This window comes from Grammomys surdaster, unplaced genomic scaffold, assembly GCF_004785775.1.
Source record: "Grammomys surdaster isolate TR1022 unplaced genomic scaffold, NIH_TR_1.0 170, whole genome shotgun sequence".
NCBI lineage: Eukaryota > Metazoa > Chordata > Mammalia > Rodentia > Muridae > Grammomys > Grammomys surdaster.
The window spans coordinates 706,669-721,505 of NW_021604618.1; the positions used below are offsets into that span (position 1 = coordinate 706,669).

The window sequence follows — 14,837 nt, forward strand, 5'->3', positions numbered from 1 at the left end:
AAGCCTGCACACAGTTGGGAGTGTGTCTTGGAGACAGTGAGACTATCACACTAACCAGGTTACCACTACAAAAGTACCACTTGGCAGCAGGATAGAGCTATGGGGACTGAGATTTTTCTCCAGACAACCTCAACACAACTGCACTAACCACAGCTCAGATGAGAAGTATGTGGTCTCCATAGAAACCTTGCTGCAGCCTGCACAGTGAAGTGCTAGGACAATGGGAATACTTTAGAACTGTAGCTCCTTCTGGATCCCCCAGTGGGTGTCTGCACTCCTCTTCAGGTGAGCCTCTTCATAAGTCAGTGTCACCTTCACAACATCCAAGATTGCATTTTGTCCCAGGATACATGGGACACTGAGAAAGACATCATCATTGATTCTATAGAGACCTGTAATCATAGTGGAAATGAGATGTGCCCGCCTAATGTTCTTCATTATGCTCTTGACCAAGTCTGCCACAGAGAGGCCAATGGTCCAGGATGTGTAACCTTTCAGCTTGATTGCCTCATATGCTCTATCAACCACCTGCTTGTGAACATCCTTCCACTGCTCCTTGTCTGCATCAGTACCCAGTTCTGGGTTCAGAGACTTCAGGGAGACACCAGCAACGTTCACAACACTCTACACAGGCACACTGGAGTCGCCTTGCCCTCCCAGGACCCACCCATGAAAGCTCAGTGGGTGAATTCCCAGCCTTTCTCCCATCAGGTAATGGAACCTAGCTAAATCCAAATTGCAACCACTTCCAATAACTCGGCTTTTGGGAAAGCCAATAATTTTCCAACTCATGTAGGTCAAGGTATCCACTGGATTTGAGAGAACACGCAGCTTGCAGTGTGGACTGTACTTCACAATGTTGAGAATGATGAAGTTGAAGATATTCACATTTCACTTGTCAGGAGCCATAATAGGACAAGCTAATAATTAGCAGTTGATCATCCTGAAATGCTTGCCTCGGATTATTATATAATCTGCAACAAGTGTGCCCCATCAGCAAGACTGTGGCCGGACATATTTTAGGAAAGATCCTGCTATTAATATGCTTTTCCTATTATTATTATTATTATTATTATTATTAAACATACATAACAATCACTAAGCAATAGCACTCCCCTTTGGAGTAGATCTCTGCAGACCCATGAAGATGTACTGTCTTGTAGTGATGCTATATAGACAAATAGACGACTTAAGTCTTAATGATGATCCTATAAGAATTCCTAAAATTATATCAGTGATTATTAAGCTCTTTTATAGTGGGACTGCTATTAAGTTCCTTTCTGATATTCAAAACTGCAATGAGAACTCTGCCAGTCTCCCAAGTGTCATCAGTTAAGAGCCCTTAGATAGTAACAGACTGTCTCGTGCTCACAGCACATTCCAAGGTGGTTGTAAAACAATTAACCAAAGGTCACTAAAAGGGAACTCATGATTTATTATAGGTGCTAGGACAGAAGAGAAAATATTGCCTGGGTTTATCTATACAAAACTTCACTAATTTCTTAGTTATAGTTTTAAACCTTCAGTGAACCTGTGGTTTAAAACTAATTACAGGTGATGGATGTTTAGCCAGATAATTACTCCTAATGGGTATGCATGTAAACATTATCTGTCATAAACTTCTATTTCAATTTAATTTTGAAAATTAAATTTTTGAAATTGATTTGAATTTTGGTATGAACTTGTGATGAACCCTGTAACATGTGATCATGTACTCCGAATGATGTATAAGACAAAGGGACACTCGTTAGCTGTCACTTCACTTCACTTCACTTTCTCTCTCTCTCTCTCTCTCTCTCTCTCTCTCTCTCTCTCTCTCTCTCTCTCTCTTCTCTCTCCTCTCTCTCCTTTCTTCTTTCTTCCCTGCTTAGATTCTCTCCACTTTGAATTTTTCCTTTGTTAGAATTTTTTACCTTTCCCTACTTTGTCTCTTAGCTAGCTTTCATAGGAAACCTTTTACACTTAGTAATAAACTATAATAACTTTTCTAAGTGTCTTTTCTTCCTTCGACCTCAAACTAAGAGACCTAAGTTAGAGCCGAGCAGTGCCTGCAGAGAAAGTCCTAAGGTTATTTGCCTATTCTCTGCTGTCCCTGAGCTGAGGTGTTAAGTGCCAGAAACTGCAGTTTCTGGCCTCAGAGGATCAAACAGATAGCAGGCCAGCTACAGTAGCCTAGTAAGTAAACTTTAGTAACGTAGAGAAGTAAACCTTATTATACAGCAACCTTAAATACCTCGTAAAGCCCAAGGCTTTACCCTGAATCTCGTAATACCAAGTCTTACTCCCGCCGACGCTCTTCCAATTCCCATCCCCCTCGGCTGCCTCAAGAAGAACCAACCCGACCCGACCAGAGGAGAAGAAAGAAGACAACCTTCTCCTCCCACCAAGCCGGGGCTGGCTCTTGGCATTCATTGGACCAAATTGAGTACGTTCTCTCCCTCTTGCTGACAGGCCCCCACTATGATAATGACCAGCTTGGTATCTGCAGTCACACAATAATCTTTGCTGGAGACAATTTTTGGTGTTTTAAAGAAAAGGTTTCCATGCTGGAGATCCATCATCTCTCCCTTCAGCTTGTCTTCCATGACATCAAAAAGGGCAAACTCATCTGCCAAGTCCTTCATTAAGATACTGATGGGACAAGCCACGCCAATGACACCAATCCCAAAAACTGTAATCATGTTCTGGGAGACATGTTCTTCCTTAAGTTTCACAATCAGCTGGTCCTTGAGGGTTGCCATCTTGGACTTTGAATCTTTAGAGACCACGAGTATGTGATAGGAAGCAATGGATGAGCAGCAGCAGTGTGGCCTGGGCTTGGAGACAGTGGCTCCAGCACCGCGTTTTTCATAATTATGGAAAACATTGTTTCAGTATATTGCTCAGTGGCTGGATGGAGAAGGCAAAAGAAAATCTATCTTACTGTGTTTTGAGAACTCAGCTTAAGCCAAACAGATGATGGAGAAAGAACAACTAATGTTGCATGGAGAAAAGAAACTCTTTTTTTATCACTTCAATTCTTATAGTGCATAGATGGTACTATCTTCTAGAAGTCTAGACACTCACCTGCTTATTTTATGTTTGTCTAATACCACTTATTAGGGCATATACTGGTTGTTTTGTTATAATTATGACTTTTTCTTTTCAATATTTATTTGTTTAAATTATGTGTCATAATCTGAAGGAGTCAAGAATGAGAAAAATGAATGAAGATGCCATTATAGGAAGAAGTAATGCTTGCCAGAGTTTGAATTATCAGCCACTAACGATTTGGTGATCTTCATCAGACTTCGTTACCATTCACAACCTTTTTTTCTTTTCAAAACCACCATATGTAGATAATTCCACTCCTTATTGTTTGTTACCAAAGGCACTTTATTTTTGTGCAAAACTAGAGCATTTGTGGAAGTGGCAGGCTGTGGCCCACCTCCAGGTAATTAGTTCTAACTCTGTTTTCAGTACTTTTTCTAAGATAGATGCTTTCTGATTCATTTTCAAACAAGATAATTGCGGTGTGAATAGCCTACACTCATTTTCAAAACCCAGGCTGTGTTTCTTTCTCTTTTTTTCTCAGCCTTTCTACTATTTGATGCAAATATTACTGTCTAGTTCCCAAAATGTCCATGTTCTTGACTTCTTTCTCAAGAAAATGAAGCATTGCATACAAAGAGCAAAGGATTTTATTCAAGAGGAATGTGAAAATACAAGGGGGTAGTGTATATCAGGGCCAGGGCACAAAAATCATTGAGTTTGGTCCTACTTTTATAGGGTAGAGGAGGAGGAGGTGGTTGCTAAGGGTATGGTATGAGTAGTGTTCTGCTTTCTAAACTTACATTATGTAAGTTCTTCACAGCACAGATCCTTTTGGTACAAAATGATACAAAGAGATCTTATTTTCCTTTAAAAGTTCATTTTAAGGACACAGTTTGATTCAGTATGCATGAGCCCCAAACCAGTTCACACTTTATTAGTCCAATGACTCTAGTTTCTGAACAGGTTCTAGGATGTATTTGACAACAAAATGGGTATTACAAAGAGTTCATGGAGAGCCATAGGTAGAAGTGACTGGTGGCTTTCTTTGAAGAGGCTGTATGAATCTCTGTGCAGGTTATAATGCCAAAGGTTGATAAGGATTTTACTGTAAAAGGTGTGTGTCTGTGTGTGTGTGTGTGTGTGTACAAGACAAGCAAGATTCTGGATTGCCAAGCTGTTCCTGTACTTCTTGCTCACCATACAACTATATATTCCCATATTCTAGTGTTTTTGTGTATCACGGGTCATGCTAGATTTAGGTATTTTAGGCAATTTTACTGTCTCTTTACAGTTTAAAATAAATTACACAAAATATAGAAATAAGTGAATGTGTCTATCATCTGATAAACCTACTTTTGAATAAATACAATTTTTCATTTTAAGTTAAAATGTAAATATATCATATATCCTCTTCCCTTTCCTCTCTCTAACAACATCTTTTTACCCTTCCTTCACTCCCTTTAAATTCATGCTCTCGTTTCTATTGTTATCATTATATATATTTAAATGAATAACTATAAATATACAACTGTTAAGTCCTGCTTAATGTTGCTTAAAGTTGGCTGACCACTTTGAATTATGTAACAAGTTAGGAGGCTCATTTCTCAGGAATACTGTTTGTTCTCGTTTCAAATAGAATTTAGTAGCCTACCGTTCTTTGTCTAGAGATAGGGCTACATGAGATTGCTCTCTTCTACAACACTATGTTTATTGGTATTTCTATTATTCAGGACCTGTTTGGGCAATTATATTGTTAAGCAATCATGGATATAGCTTTCTTGTCATTTTTTAGGAGACAATATCTCACAGTAGACTTTCTGGTCTTCTGGCTCTTATAATTACCATTCTAATCCCTCTTCCCCAGTATACATTAAACACAGGGCGCAGGTACAGGGCTATAGACGTTTCCACTGGGATGGAGCACCCTCCATTCATTTGTTCTCTGCATTTCAGCCAGTTATCTTTTTCTTTAATGTTCCCTGTTTACTTCAAAGAGAAGCCTCTCCCATGAGGCATGGGAGCTAGAGTTATCTGTAGGTATATGAAGTATTTAGACTGCAGTTAGGAATTATGATAGTTTATCAAGTGTCATTAGAAGGTTTTCTAAAATACATAACATCATTAGCTTCAGTTATTTGGGTAGGTTTCTAATATCAAGCATAATTTTCCTCCTATTGAGTGGACTTTAAGTCAAAGGTTACCACTAAGAAAGAGGGCCACTATTATACATTTGGGCTATCTTGTCATACTGGTCATTGTTGTGGTTCAAAGGCTTAGTATTATTTATGACTTCCCTCCCTTGGCAGATTGCATAGCAACTCTCCATGAAAGTTTGTTACCAGGGAGGCTTTCAAGTCAGATAAAGTTTGAACCCTCCACATCTTATGTCTGAAGCTTTTAGTGTCTTCAGCAATATGGACTTACTTTTGACCTCTTAGAAGTAACCAAAGGCAACAGTAATAGTCTATAATATTTTGAAAGCCTTTGGATCTCTCTGATGGAATACTCAATGATGGAATCCCCATGCCTAATACTTTGATAAAATGTTTTTGCACATTTAAGAAATCAATCAATCAATCAAGTAATGAGAGAACCCATTTAATAGGATAAAATATTTTCTACCTATACATTTGACAGAAAATTAATATCTAGAATATGGAAAGGAAAACAAATGACCCTATTAAAAAGTTTTGGATCTCAACAAAGGGTTCTCAAATGAAGGAATATAATTCTGTAAGAATTGTAACAAAAATGTTCATCATCAATTTCCCTGCTTGGTGAACCCTCTGAACAAAGCCAATCTACCCTGAGCAGCCTTCTATCCCAGAAGATCCCACTCTTCTGCCACCTCTACTCCCACTTTATCAGACCAGAGACACCTGAACCATACAGGTAATCTGCCCTTCATCCACCCATCTTCCTTGCTTTCTGAGGCCTCTGGGCCAGGCCTAGTTGACTTGGGCAGCATGCTAGTTTAGCCACACCTCCATTCTTCTGCAACTTCTCCATCCAGCTTCATCAAAACTGAGCCTCCTGAACCATACAGACCCACAGATATGGAACTATACAGTCCAAGGATATCCATCATAGGCTTTCTATATTAGGACTATCAAGATTCATGCCCATTCCCAATATCTACTACAACAAGAACATCTAGGGACTAAAACTATCCAGATGGCTAAAGGCCCTCTAAATAAACCAATCAACAAGAGCCAGGACAATATAATACCTCCAAAGCACAGCTGCCTTACTATATAAAGCACTAGATATCTTTTATTATTATTAATCATTCCATTTGTTTACATCTCAAATGATATCCCACTTCCCTGTTACCCCTCCACAAGTCCTTCATCCTACAACCTCCCTCTCCTCTCTCTCGTTTGCCTCTATGAGGGTGCTACCCCACCCACCCACCCTCTCCCACCCCACCTCTTCAGCATCTCACTACCCTGAGGTATCAAACCTCCACAGGACCAAGGGCTTCCCCTCCTGTTGATGTCAGACATGCCCATTCTCTGCTGCCTATCTATCTGGAGCCATGGATCCCTCCCTATACACTCCTTGGTTGTTAGTCTAATCTCTGGGAGCACTAAGTGGTCCAGCCAGCTGATGTTGTTCTTCCTATGGGGTTGCAATCTCCCTCAGCTCCACTGGTCCTTCTACCAGCTCAGTCTGATGGTTCGCTCCAAGCATCCGCATCTGCATTGGTCAGTTGCTGGCTGAACCTTCCAAGGAACAGCCACACCAGGTTCCTGTCAGCAAATGCCTCTTGGCAATGGCAACAGTATCTGGTTTGATGTCTGCAAACAGGGCAGATCCCCAGTTGGGGCAGTCCCTGGATGAATTTTCCCTCAGTCTCTGTTCCATTTTTTTTGTTCCTGTTCTTCCTTTGGACAGGAACATTTCTGGATTAAAAACTTTGACCCCATCCCTCGACCAGGGGCTGTGCCTATCTACTGGAGGTGGTCTCTACAGGTTTTGTCTCCCCTTTTTTGTTAAAATCATCCCCATTGGGTACTAGGAGGCTCTTGTTTTCCTGGTGTCTGGGATACTCCAATGGCTATCCCCATTTTCTTATGCCCCCCTTACATACTTTTATTCGATTTCCTGACCCTCTGTACCTTTTTCCTGTCCATCCAGTACCTGATACTGTCCTCCTTATTTCCTCCCCCTCCTATCTCCTTCCCAAGAACCCCCCCCCACCACCATCTCCTGCCATCATCCTGTTCTCCACTCAATGCAGGACTTAAGCATCCATACCCTGGTCTTCCTTCCTCCTAAGCTATATATGGTCTGTGGATTGTATCATGGACATTGTGGGTTTGGAGGGTTATTATCCACTTATCAGCGAGTACATACCATGTATGTTCTTTTGTGTCAAGTTGATACTATCAATTTTTTTCTTTTTTCTTTTTTATATTTCAAATGTTATCCCCCTTCTTAGTTTCCCCTCCACAAGCCCCCTATACCCTTCTCCCTCCCCCTTCCTCTATGAGGGTGCTCTCCTAACCACCCACCGACTCCTGCCTCAGTGCTCTAGTATTCCCCTATTCTGGATCTTCAAGCTTCCACAGGACAAGGGGAATCCCCTCCCAGTGATTCCAGATAAGGCAGTTCTCTGCTATATATCCAACTGACACCATGCATGCCCCCTGTGTACTCTTTGGTTGGTGGTTTAGTCCTTGGAAGCTTTGGGGGTTCTGGTTGGTTGATATTGTTGTTCTTCCTACGAGGTTGCAACCCCTTTCAGCTCTTACAGTTCTTTCTTTGACTTTTCCATTGTGGTTCTCGAGGTCAGTCCAATGTTTGGCTGTGTTCATCCGCGTCTGGATCGGTCACGCTCTTGAAGAGCCTCTCAGGGGTCAGCTATACCGGGCTCCTTCCAGTAAGCACTTCTTAGCATCAGCGATAGTGTCTGGGTTTGGTGTCAGCAGATGGGATGGATCCCTAAGTGGGGCTGTCTCTGGATGGCCTTTCCTTCAGTTTCTGCTCCACTCTTTGTCCCTGAATTTCCTTTTGACAGGAGAAATTCTGGATTAATATTTTTGAGATGGATGGGTGGCCACATCCCTCAACTGGGGACCATGTCAATCTGCTTGATATGGTATCTACAGGTTCTCTCTCCCTTTTACTGAATATTTTGGCTAATGTCCTCCATGTTGGGTCCTGGGGACCTCTTGGGTCCCTAGCATGTGCATTTCTAGTGGCTACCCACAGTTCCCCTTTCCCAACTTCTACAATCTACTTTCAAATTCCTGACCCTCTGTATTTCTCCCCCAAGTTCACCAACATCTGAACTGCCCTCTCCCTCCTCTCTCCCTTCCAGAACCCTCTCTTCCCCCTATTTCCAGAGATTATTCTTTTCACCCTACTGGAGCCATGGGTACCCACTGTATATTCTTTGGTTGGTCGTTTAGTCCCTGGGACTGTACGACTATAAAATCTACACTTTGATATAATCTTTCTTCTTGGGTTTCATGTGGTCTGTGAGTTGTATTGTGTTTATTCTGAGCTTCCTTTTGGCTAATATCCACTTATCGGTGAGTACATACCATGTGTGTTCTTTTGTGACTGGGTTACCTCACTCAGGATAATATTTTCAAGTTCTATCCGTTTGTCTGCGAATTTCATGAAATCATTGTTTTTAATAGCTGAGTAGTACTCCATTTTATAAATGTACCATAGTTTCTGTATCCATTCCTCTGTTGAGGAACATCTGGGTTGCCATGGGTCAGATAGTCTTAGTACAGAATTCTACCAGATTTTCAAAGAAGAGCTAATACCAATATTCCTCAAACTATTCCACAAAATAGAAACAGAAGTAAGACTACCAAACTTCTTCTATGAGACCACAATCCCCCTGATACCTCCACAAAGAGAGAACTGCAGACCAATTTCTATTATGAATATTGAAGCATTAAAACTCAATAAAGTACTCACAAACTGAATCCAGGAACACATTAAAGACATCATCCATCAAGATCAAGTAGGTTTCATCACAGGGATGCAGGGATGGTACAATATATGAAAATTCATCAATGTAATCTTCCATATAAACAAAAATATTACATGACAACCCATTAGATGGTTTGAGTTAATCCAGCACCCCTTCATGTTAAAGATATTAGAGAAATCATAGATACCAGGCACATATCTAAACATAATCAAAGCATTATACAGCAACCCAACAGCTAACATTACACTAAATGGAGAGAAACTTAGGGCATAAGACAAAGTTGCGCATTCTCTCCCTATCTATTCTATAGATACTATAGAACATTATATAATATATAATATTCTTATATATTCTTATATAGCTCTTCTATTCTATAAGAACTATCTATATATAGTTCTTAATATTGTAGCTAGTTTTTGCTTTCATGTGGTAAATACATATCACAATGCTTATGTATATGTATGAAGCATGCTCTGATGCTCTGATTCATGTGTCTATTAGTTAGTGATCAAATTGGGGCAATTAAAATATCCATCACCTGAATGTTTTATCACTTATTTATGGGGTATATATTTAAAGTCCTGTTTTTTAAATGTTTTAAGATATAGACATAAATTGAATTATTGTTAATTACATTTACTCCTCTGTTTTGTCAAACAACAGAACTTATTTCTCTTCTTGAACTACAGCAATGCACAAATTGATGAATCTACACAGTAAGTTTGCTGTAATACACATTATCTGATCCTTCTCTATATTCAATTCTGATAATTCTGGCACTTATATCTTGTTCATTGTAAGTCACAGTCCCATTTAAGTGATGAGAGCCACCATTTTTTAATATTTAAATCTGTTCCAGGTATTACTGCCAGGATAAGACATAGAGTTCACACAGAGTATTTCTGTGTCAGTACACTCCCTCATTCTGCCTTGAATTCTACACCTCATAGAACAGAGTTGTTTGACTTATTTCCATAATATCTTGCTAGCTGTAGTTGGTAGATGCTACCAATCCTATATTCTCTGAGTAAGTCTGAGTTATTCTGAGACCTAGTTCTTGTTATTAATCTGGAGGTAGCAAGACGAAGTGTGAATGACTGCAAAAAATCCAGCATCATTTTGTGTCTTATGTTTTGGAAAAGTAAGGCCATTGCATATTTCTAATAGGACTTCACTTTAGCATAGAACATCTGCCACTACACTGACTTCTTTTTAGTACCAATAATCTAGCTTTTAATTTCTGATATGATCACTTCTGGTTTTCAAAAAGTATCTGGTATTACTAATTGACTGATCAATTTTTTGCTTATGTATCGCTGATAAGGGCTGGCCCACCTCAGGGATATTGACCAAGACTTAAAGAATGACCCATAGGATGTACTCAATGTGATCTATAAGTCTATGGCTGCCAGAATATTTATTTATATAATCATCAGTAGGATGATGCTCCTGAAAATGTTTTACTAGCCCATAAAAGATTCATCTGTAGATTCTTCCTGATCTCAGCTCCTCTTCATAGAGGTTTAGACTCATCTAGTGTGCTATGACTGATGGATTGTCACTCCTGGACAAAAAGGACTACTCTTGCTTCAGGGCAAGCTGAACTTAAGTGTGGACTTCTGCTCTCGGGATATTTCTGATCTCTGCTCTATTTTTTCTTGATCATTAAACAGCAGTTGTCCTCTATGGCAAACCTTTCCATGTTCACAACCCTAATGTACCTTTATTAGTTTAAGAAAATGCTGTCTTATTAGGCCAAGGTTTATGACACACCAAAAGTATTTCTTTTTAATGGTGTAGCTCTATTAGCAGATACTGTGTTAAGGAAGCTCTCTGTGGAATACATGCAGTTATTTTTAGAAACAAACTTGCCCTGAGCTCTGAAAGTAGTTTCTATTTTCCATCAATATTTTATTTTACTATCTCTCTTAACCTTTTGTGGTTCATTTTTCTGGGAGGATATCCAGATGAATCAAAGAAAAAACAAATCAGAAGCTGTATTTTCATGCCCCCCACATATATGCCAAACACTGTAGAGAACAATTATAAATCAAATGGGAAAACTGTAGAGTCATTTACAAGAGCACAAAAGAGAAAGTATATGCTAATATATATGAAGCAATAAGAATACCAAGTGGGCTTAAGGTTTGATACTTTATTTTATCACGTCTCTGTATATTTGTATGCAGTTTTCTCATTGTTTTAGATGTCATATTTGTTTTGTGATGAGATATTTGACTCACATCATTTACAGATGAATTTTGAAGGAAACACCAAAATTCTTACTGAAAACTACCAGAAGTGTTGAATAAAGTTATTTTCTAAAAAGCTCAGCTATAAATGGATTTTTAAATAAATCTACCTTTGATTTTTTTCATTAATTTATTTATTCATTCACTTTATATCCTAATTGAAGCTTTCTTCCCTCCTCTCCTCCCAGTCCTGGCCTCACACTTCCCCTCCACCTATTTTCCTCTCTCCTTTAGAGAAGGAAAACCTCCCATTAGGTACCAACCTGTTCTGAGACATTAAGTTACAGTAGGACTAGGCCCATCCTAGCCCAGCTAGGGGAAAGGAATCCAAAGGTAGGCAACAGAGTCAGAGACAGCTCTTGCTCTAAGACTCCCCATGCTTCATTTGGTTGTACGTTTTTTTATCTGCTTCCATCAGCTTCTGAGTGAAGCCTCTCAGAAGACAATTTTGGTAGACTTCTGTCTATAAGTGTAGCAGAGTATCATTAATAGTCAGCAGTTGGCTCTCTTCCATGGGATGGGTCTCAAGTTGGGCCAATCATTCCCTCAACCTCTGCTCCATCTTTATCTCTGCCCATTTTATAAACAGGACAAATTTTAGGTATAAGGATTTGTATGTGGGTTGGTGACTTCCTCCCTCATCTGGAAGTCCCACCTGGATACTTCTTATAGTGGAAGGTGGCCACTTCAAGTTCCATATCCACTACTACTAGGAGTCTCAGCTAGAATCACCCCTATACACTAATGGAAGCTTCCCCTGTCCTAGGACTGAGAGATCCCTCCAATGGGGCTGGAAAGCAATACAAACCTGGGAACCCTGTCCGCAGCAAGGGTGAGGTCAGGATGTCTCCAAATCCTTACAAAATTTTTTTCATTGGATATTTTATTTACATTTCAAAATTTATCCCCTTTCCAGGTCTTTCCCTTCCAGAACCCCCTATCCCATCCCTCCTCTCTTTGCCTCTCCACCATCCACTCACCCACTCCTACCTTCCCACACTGGCATTCCCCTACACTGGGGCATCAAACCTTCTCAGGCCCAAGGGCCACTCCTCCCACTTATGTCTAACAAGGTCACATTCTGGCACATATGTGGCTGGAGTCATGGGCCTGTCCATGGGTACTCTGGTTGGTGGTCCAGTCAGTCCCTGGAAACTCCGGGGGGTTGGGGTGGGAGAGGGTCTGTCCAGTTGACACTGTTGCCCACACATGGGACTGCAGTACCCCTCACCTTCTTCAATCCCTTTTCCAACACCTCCACCATGAGCACAGCAGAAGTTGGACTGCTTCCTTCCTGCTTTGAGCCTAAATGTCACAGCCCATCTAGCATTATGACTCCCGCCTCTGTCATCCTTGAGGCAGTCACATAACCTGGTGGCCTGGTTTCAGGTTAAAGTGCCTCTGTCCTTCTAAGGACATGTCCAGCTAGTAACTGGGATACCTCTTCATGCAAATGAAGCCTCTGAACAACTCTGTCCCAGCAAATAATCTACTTTCACTCCAAAAACTCTGTCCATTATCCAAGAGCCATATAGCTCTTGTTCTCCCTAATAAACAGGACAGTTTTACTGCAAAACATCTCTAAAAATGACCATATTTTCCACACTTATATCTACCGAGATCCTGTCTAACTGAAATACCTGGCTAAGCATAAGTTTTTCCAGTCTAGCCCCCTGCCCAGTGGTGTCTGGATAGCTCCAGGGGAAAAGGAGATCTAAGCAATATCCTGCGATATCCATTCTCTCTCCCAGTCTTCTCTCCCCATTACTCTCAGATGCTTGATTCCTACCTCAGCTATTTCCCCCAACCCATCTCCCATCCAGTTCTCTCCCTCCATGTACCACCTCTGTCTATTTTGTTTTTCCTTCTGAGATTCAAGCATCCTCCATTGGACCCTCATTGTTACTTAGCATCTTTGGGTTTGAGGCTTTTAACATGATTATCCTGTACTTTATGGCTAATATCCATACTGTGTGTGCATTTCTGGTGTTGCCTTACCTAGGATATTCTCTAGCACCATTCATTTGATTGTAAATTTCATGATGTCCTTGTTTTTAATAGTGGAGTAGTATTATATTATATAAATGTATTGTATTTTCTTTTTCTTTATCCGTTCTTCAGTTGAGAAACTTTTAGGTTCTTTCCAATCTCAGGCTATTACAAATAAAGATGCTATCCATATAGATAAGTAAGTGTCCCTGTGGTATGGTTGAGCATCTTTTGGTTATATGCCCAGAAAGGGTATAGATCGCTCTTGAGGTAGAACTATTGCCAATTTTCTAAGAAACTGCCAAGTTGGTTGGAAAAGTTTGTGCTCCCACCAGCAATGGAGGACTGTCCTCTGCCCATTCCACAGCTTCTGCAGCATGTGCTATCAATTAAGTTTTTGATCTTATCCATTTTGAAAGGTACAAAATAGAATCTCAGCATAGTTATGATTTGCATGCCCCTGCTGACTAAGGAAGTTGAACATTTCTTTTTTTATTATTATTTTATTCTTTTTAAAATCAAATCATAATTTTTACATATTCACACAGAGGTTATAAACACAGAAAGGCAGGACGTGGGAAGGGGATGACACTGGAGTGTGGGTGTTCAGGAGGAATACAGATATCTTTCAGAACAGGGTATCGGCTGGGTGAAGGTTCAGGGGACAGGTCACTATGACTCTGCCTATGATTCACTTGTCCTTATCTAAGTTGGTATTGTCTGCCAAGGCTACCTATTTACAAGGTCTATGACTACTCAGGCTGGTAAATTTCCATGAAAGCTTCCTGTTTACAATAGCTTATAGCCATCTGTTTCAATGTTTTTCCACAGAGATCCAAGACTTGGTGTTAGTATACATGTATGACAGGCCTATTGCTGATTTTAGGCCTATGGCTGATTTTAGGCCTTCAGTGTGTAATCAGGGTTGCCTCTGACATCTCCTCCCTTCTCTAAGTATAGAAGGCCTGTGGCGATTCTAATCTTGCGAAGGCAGGGATAGAGGCCTGACCTCCAGTAATTGAAGTGGACTTTGTAATGGCTCCGGTCCCCCTGTCGTTGTCCAATGAGGCATGAGGGCCAAACTCATCCTTATGTCTTTTTCCTGGAGAGGGGATACTTTTGACATCAACCCCTATGCAGTCATGCTTGTCTCTCAGGGAACCTAGAGAGATATTTTTAACTTTTATTTATATTCTCTTGCAGTGCTTAGCCTCTTAGCCTAAGCAAGAATTCAGATTGCCAGTCAGAGGGGCTTCTGGGTGGCCCCTCTCTGCTAGGTCTAGGGGTGTAAGTCCCCTTTTTTAAGTTGGGTGGAGAAGGGTTTTGGGCACACCCTGGATAGAGTAACAACCTCATCTTGAGTCTTGTGGTCCTCCATAGCTAACTTATGATAATGTATCTGAATAGGTTTTGGTACCAAATTAAATATCTGTTGTTTCACAAAGTTAGTCACCCTACTTAAGGCCCAGGGACCAAAAAAGTAAGCAAAAATAACCCAATTAATGGTCCCAAGATTGGAGGAAATAGGGTTGACAACCAATTCTTGTACCAGCTCTCATATCTCTCTCTCTCTCTCTCTCTCTCTCTCTCTCTCTCTCTCTCTCTCT

The 14,837-nt window shown here is 40.5% G+C and overlaps 1 pseudogene; it reads right to left on the bottom strand.

The window, feature by feature from the left end:
• Positions 1-231: 231 nt before the first annotated feature.
• LOC114620948 lies at positions 232-2,741 on the bottom strand (annotated as a pseudogene).
• Between the last annotated feature and the right edge of the window lie 12,096 nt (positions 2,742-14,837).